A 7,329-nucleotide genomic window follows, 5' to 3' on the forward strand; every position below is an offset into this window, starting at 1 on the left:
TCTTCATGGCCATTGAATAGATAAAGCAGCTGTTTCAGCTACGCACTGGTACGTGAGCCTGAAAGGTGCTTAACACTTAATCTTATTTACACTCTTGAAAACGGTTCACCAAAGACTAAATTTCAGTCCGGCAGAAATTTTTGCACACTTTAACCACTGAGGCCAAAATGAGCATTGTGAAGAGCCTCGCGTTATTTCTAACAATAATTGTTGATAATTCACTTCTCCTGTCTGGAAATTTTAGATACTTAACGCATTCGTTGTTAATTGCTAATAATGTGTTTCTTGGTTCTTCATTACTATTTGTATGAATAAACAACTTAGTATAAATAAATACATCAATAAATACATCAAAAACATTTTTCAAAATATAATTGGACATCAAAAAAACAAATCATTTATTAGAATATAATTGGACATAAAAAAAAACATTTATTCGAATATAATTGGACATCACAAAAATAAAACAAAACAACAAAAATTAAACAAAATCTATGCACTTTTTTGGTGCCTTCCTCTTTCGCTGGGCAAGGCGAAGTTTCAGTGACCTCCTTTCTGCATTTTTTTTTTTTTTCTTTCTTTTGCCCTGGGAGCTAGTGGTTGGGCAGGGGCATCTCCATCAGGGGCATCTTCCTAATGCCAAAAATACAGTAGAAAAGTTTATCAAGAAATGCTTGATTAAATTAACTATGATTGAGCAATGAGATAATTTTGAATAGTAAAGTCTGATGGTATGTTGTATGTTATGTTTGATAAAAGTGAGGGACAAATTCAAACCAACTTTATGTCCTTCACATCATGACAGCATAATCTGAGAAAGAAGAGAAGGTGCATTTTTTATTCACCGCAAAATATGAACCCTAACCGGACTAAACTAAAGGGGTTACAAAAATTGGGTTAGGATTAGTTCTATCAACTAAGCGTTTATACACATCCTTGACTTTTTCCATGTTTTCTTTTAAGCTCTTTGTGAATCTATATATATTTTATTAGCTAAATAAACTCAGTTGATTCAATTGCATTAATATAGATAGGCTTTCACAATTTTTCTTCTTGCCTTGTAAATGCTTTAATTCTTTGTTTCATAAAGGCCTCTTAATCTTCAGCAGAGAAGTGAACACAACCATGCAAATTTTTATTGGGTGGAGCACTACACAAATTATGCAAACTTTTCTTTTTGTCACCCCTGTGGCTTCAGAAAAACACTGCACAGCAGGCACATGCAATTAACCCTTTGGTAGTCTTGTTGTTCAGTTACAGCAATGAAAGGGTTACTCTAGAATAGCAAGAGTGTGAAACAGATATAGAGACATATATTTATATATTTTTTAATGATCAATAAAAAAACTGTTTAATGATATTAAAGATCTATAAGCATTTGTAAAATAATCATATACAACTATTTTGACAGTACAGTACATACTGCATCTGTAACAGGGTTGAAAATGTTACTGTAAATGTTCGAACTTTCAACAAAATTACTGTTTTTGTTCAGTTAATTGTTGTGCGACCTCTGGTGGTGACATTAAGTAATTAGTCGTCATCAAACCACACCCCTTCCCCCAGCAGAGAAGTGTATCTCATGCTGAGAGGGAATTTATGCATGTCTGAATGCTCACTGTGTCTTATCCTATGACTAGTGGACAGCTTTTAGTATTACAGCCTTCATCTGTCAGTTGAAATGTCTAATAGTTCAAAATTTGTAAGATCCCTGAGCATCAGAAATTCATGAAACTAAGCATGTTTCATAAGAATGACTTGTTCTCAATATGTAAAATGTTTTGAGGAGTTTGTGTTATGGACTTTAAGTTAATTTAATTGCTACCCTTTCCTTCTCTCTAATTTAAGCCATGGACAGGAAGAGTAGGAAGAGAGAGTATGACAGGGAGTGGGTCACTTTGAAAAGACTAAGCAAACTACAAAGAAAAAGGGAACAAACAGAGAATTCAGAACTTTTAATAACAGCCAAATGTGAACCTGCTGACACAAATATGGTGGAAATAATGGAAATCCAAGAGATGCATGACATAAACATGGACAATGATGAAAGTGAAACGCTGAACTTAGAAACAGAATACATTTCTGAAGATTCAGATGTTTTGATAGATGATGAATTTTCAGAAGATGATTCCTTGATGATGGGTGATTCAAATTCAAACATAGCCAGTGACATCGCTTCTTGGAGCATAGAAAATGGAATTGCCCATAATGCTATGGATAGTCTTCTAAAATTATTGAAGAAACATGGAACAAACGACCTTCCATCTTGTTCCAGAACCTTGCTTGAGACTCCAAAAACTGTAAATATTCAGCACAAGTCAGGAATGGAGTATTTCTACTTTGGAGTAGAATTTTTTTTAAATATTCACATACAGAAATACCCGGTCGAAACAACTGAGAAGATGCATACCCTGGAGTTGAGACTTAATATTGATGGCCTCCCACTCTTCAAAAGTTCAAAAACTTGCTTTTGGTCGGTTCTTTGCAGCACCAATCTAAAACCTACAAATGTGTTCCCAGTGGCCATCACATGTGGAAAAACAAAGCCCGGTGATTTGCAATTTCTATGCGACGCAGTTGAGGAAATTCGGAAATTGGAGAAAGAGGGTCTGTGGTACCATGGAAGACGCATCATAGTTAAAATTAGCGGCATTATCTGTGATGCACCTGCCAAGGCCTTCGTCAAATCCATAAAACACTTCTCAGGGTATTATGGATGTGATAGATGCCTTCAGAAAGGTCAGTGGCTGGGGCGTATGACATTTCAGCAGGTGGACAATCTACAGTTACGTACTGACAAGTCTTTTAGACAAAAGCAGCAGGAAGAACACCACAATGGAGAACAAGAAACTCCACTTTGCCAGCTAAATATGGATATGGTTTCTGGTTTCCCTATTGATTATATGCATCAAGCATGTCTTGGAGTGATGAAAAAACTTATCCTGACATGGATTCGAGGGCCAAAAGAGACAAGGATGTCTGCTGGACACACAATGATTGTAAGCAACAAGCTTGAAAATCTCAGAAACAGCATTCCAAGTGTGTTTGCCAGACGCCCCAGGGGACTAAATGAAATTGACAGATGGAAAGCGACTGAGTACAGACAGCTAATGTTGTACACAGGAAAGGTTGTTCTGAAAGGAATTCTTAAAAAAGAGCTGTATGACAACTTCATGTGCTTCTCCACAGCAATGTGCATTCTGGTCCAACCAAGTCTCACAAGGAAACACTGGCAATACGCGAGAGATCTCTTGAGATGTTTTGTGCTACAGTGCAGAGAACTGTATGGAGAAACTTTCCTTGTGTACAATGTCCATCAGATGCTCCATATTGCAGATGTTGCAAAACAGTTTGAGGGTCTGGATGAATGTAGTGCTTTTCCATTTGAAAACTTCAACCAGAAACTAAAGAGACTGGTTCATTCTGGAAGAAATCCACTGGCTCAGGTAACAAGAAGAATTCTTGAAGGGGAAAAGATGCAGAAGGGAACAATGGAGGAACACATCAAGTGTACAAGACCTAACAATTTGTTTGGAGTTGACCAGACCTTCTTTGAGGTTATTGAAGAAGATGGGCTGGAAAAACAAACACTCCAATGTAGGGTCTACGACAAGACAGCTCCCCTCTACTCAGAGCCATGTGACTCTCGCATTGTTGGTTCCTATGTTGGCAAAGCAAGGGAGACAATAATTAGGAGAGTATTAAAATCTGATTTCAAATCTCAAGCAATCATGATTGACCATGTGGATAAGAACCATATTTTGTTTCTTTACATTTTGCACACCGATCATGGACATTGCTTGACCCTATGAAAATTTAAAATGTGGATGCCATTTCAGGAAATCATGCAACAGTAATAATGCAAAATTTATAGTAATCATGATTTAGTAAAACCTACATTTAAATTGCAAGAATTCATGATTATTCAGGATGTATTCCAGGAAATCTTTATATTAAATATCTGTAAGTGAATCATTTAAAATATATATATAATTTTTTTTAATCCTTATTTGCTACAAAATTGCTTTATTTACCAATTAGCAAATTTAAAATGACCAATAACCAAATTCTATTTTTTTATTTATTTGATGATTACCTACGTTGTGGTAGAGTTTGAAAAAGAGAAGACTGTTGCAATTGTATGCAGGTCATGGATTGTGGCAAATGGAAATGTAAGTATTGCTATTGCATAGATTGTGTGATAAAGTAGATACACTATATGGGCTGTATAATATTGTAAAAGCCTTTTCACTTTTTGAATGGTATATGATTGGAATTTTGTCTAAACAAACAAAAAGATTTTGAGCTGCTACTGGCCTCCATCTGAGCCATCTAAGAAGGCAAAAAGCGGAGACCTGCCTGATAAGAGGACGTGGAACCTCTTTAAAATCTGAATTCTGGAAAAATCCTTTACATGTAAGAGAAAATGGTTTGATTTCAAATTCTGACTGCATACTCTGGGTCTGTTAGCTACCTAGCTAAATAGATATTTTTAGAATACTTTAATGCTAATGCTTAAATATACTTAGCTTCATGTTTACGGAGATGTGGGGTGGTACCATGGTGGGCAACTGATGTAAACGGTGTTGCGGCTGAACATCGGTAACCTGTAACAAATATGTAGCCCTGCAACAAGCAAAAAATTTAGACCTAACTTTGTATCTGTTTTTTATACATATTTATACATTTTTTATGTTTAATTCAGATTGTTAGTGTTGTAAAAATAAAGTGGCAACATCATTAGAGCAAGTACACCAACAATATTGGCTTCCATATACTTGATAATTTAATAATAATTTTGTTTTTTAGCAAATTATCAGAAAGCTCTGGTTTACCTAAAGCGTGCTGAGGAGCTCTCCAATGTTGAAACGGATGGAGACTCCCAAATGAAGAAAAGAACACACAGGCGACCAAGTCGTTTCGAAAGTGATACGGAGGATGGTAAATAATTTAAATTCACTGTTATTGTATCTAAATATCAATCAATCCTCTTTACGCCGTCTGGTGCTTGAGGCGACTGCAAGGGAACTCCATTTTGTTCTGTCGGCTGCTGTTGCAATAAACATATAACTACTTCATTAAGTTACAGAAAATTAATGTCCAACTGTCTGTCAACTAATTAGAATCATGCATTTAGCAAATTTTTTAATGATATAACCGTTTCAATATGTGGTTTTCACTCACAGAATTGGCCTCACCAGCAAAGCATCCTAGGTCCAAATGTATGGATGGAAACCTCAAGAGACCTCAAGCTCCTGTATTCATAAATAATAGGCAGCATGATGAGCCATTGCCACAAGACAGTAAGTAACCTGCAAGAACAATTTGTTTAAAGTTGTTTACATCAAACTAACCAATAAAAATAGATACAAAATAAATAAGGAGCTAATACAAAATGTTTATTACCATTTAAAATTAACAGACAGGAATGCTACAACACCTTGCCCATCAAGTCAGTGTTACAAATATTCTGCATTATATATATATATATATATATATATATATATATATATATATATATATATATATATATATATATATATATATATATATATATATATATATATATATATGAAGAGTTCAGATGCAAAAGCCTCTAAGTGCCATCTGAAATTTTCTTCTAGAATGATCATTTTTATCAAGCTCGTATATTTAAGGTCAGTAATTTCACTTAAATGAAAATGACCTATTAATTGTCATTTATGTGAAATTACTGAACTTAAATATACGAGCTTGATAAAAATGATCATTCTAGAAGAAAATTTCAGATGGCACTTAGAGGCTTTGCATCTGAACTCTTCATATATATATATATATATATATATATATATATATATACACACACACACACAAATATACATACACATATACATACACACATTAATAATTGTATTAATTAACAACCATTTAGAAGGAATGTTTTGGGATCAATATAAGTTAAGCTCTATTACCAAGACTTGAGCAGAAACAGGTACAATAGGACCTTCAGTGCTTGGTCTCTAGTAATATGCAAAATGGCAATGAATATAAGCTATGCACCTCACCTCACTCCAAATTAAAAAAAATGTTAAAATGTTAAGTAAAAATGTTATTCATTATAATGTAATTTCAAAGCTATAGCCACAAAACTTAAACATGTTATGCTCTGTCAATAAACTAAATCTTAACTTTCCTTTGTTAAATGTGTGTTGTTGTTTTTTACCTCATAGCATCAGCAGTGTCCTGTCAAAAAAGATGTCAGAGGACAGATGAAGAGCAAAGTAATTACTTTTATGCTACACTGAGTTGTTGTGTTTACATGTTATATGGTATCTGGCATGCAGAATTTGAATGCATGTGTTGTATTTTTATGGTCAGACTACCTAACACTGAATCGAAAGGTTGATGAAATTATAGCAGAGCTGCATCAGCTGCGAGAAATAATTATGAAACAGCAGCAGCAAGAAGTCATGGAAGAGCAGGCAACATCTGTGGAACAGATGCAGACACAGGAAGAGCTGTCTACATTTTGTTTGAAGTTAAACCAAGAAAGGCCATTTAGAAAATTTATGGTGATTACCTTTCTGTATAAAAATCAAAGTATACATATTTACATTAAATTATAGATACTATATATATTTATATATTTTTTTGTATCGATAAAACTGTTACTTACATTTACAGTAAATATTGAAAAGGATCAAATGTTTTTTAGATTGCATTCAGTGTGCGACTGTGCTCTGGGACAGTTGGCCAGTCGATACGAAGGATGATGCGGGCATTTGGGACAAGAAAAGGAAAAAAAGTTTTTCAGGACCTTCACATCATGAGTCTTATCAAAAGTAAGGTCTAGGACACACTAGACGATTTTCAAATCTTAACCAATTTTAAAACTAACCGAAAAACCGAAACCCGGTACCGATATGGAACCAGTACCTAAGTAACCGGTATGTAACCGGACCGAATCGATTAATTCTGACCGTGTTAAGGTGATAAATGTTTATCTAAAGTCTAAAAAACGGTAACTATTTAAAGCACAAATGGAGACATGAGTTCTGCTATAATGACCCTATAGTTTGTTTGTGCTGTTCAACTTCTGTCTGTGTGTTGTTTACAGGAACATCATATTGGATGCTGCAGGCTGACGAGTGCTATAATGAAATTACTACATTATATATTATATACTTCATTATATTTAGCATTGACATTAACGCTTGTCTGAGACAAGTACATTTTTTTAAACTGAAACTGTACTTAGGGTACATTAGCCTAGCTTATATATACTGAGGGTCAGTGGCGTAACTTTGCTTTGAGAAGTGGTGGGGACACCGCTCAACTCCTTTTGCTATT

At 34.6% G+C, this 7,329-nt stretch overlaps 1 long non-coding RNA gene across 15 annotated transcripts; it reads right to left on the reverse strand.

The window, feature by feature from the left end:
• Window positions 1–1,808: 1,808 nt before the first annotated feature.
• LOC309496148 lies at window positions 1,809–6,770 on the reverse strand. 15 transcript variants are annotated; one of them, XR_014204991.1, is made up of 5 exons: window positions 6,656–6,770; window positions 6,203–6,468; window positions 5,185–5,312; window positions 4,836–5,050; window positions 1,809–4,626 (listed from the first exon to the last, which is right to left on the reverse strand). It is a non-coding gene; the product is annotated as an uncharacterized lncRNA (long non-coding RNA). The 15 variants fall into 15 exon arrangements; XR_014204992.1 differs by having other exon boundaries at window positions 6,203–6,501; XR_014204993.1 differs by having other exon boundaries at window positions 6,203–6,563.
• Window positions 6,771–7,329: the final 559 nt, after the last annotated feature.

The sequence above is a fragment of the Leuciscus leuciscus genome (assembly GCF_965113295.1).
Source record: "Leuciscus leuciscus genome assembly, chromosome: 4".
Classification (NCBI taxonomy): Eukaryota; Metazoa; Chordata; class Actinopteri; order Cypriniformes; family Leuciscidae; genus Leuciscus; species Leuciscus leuciscus.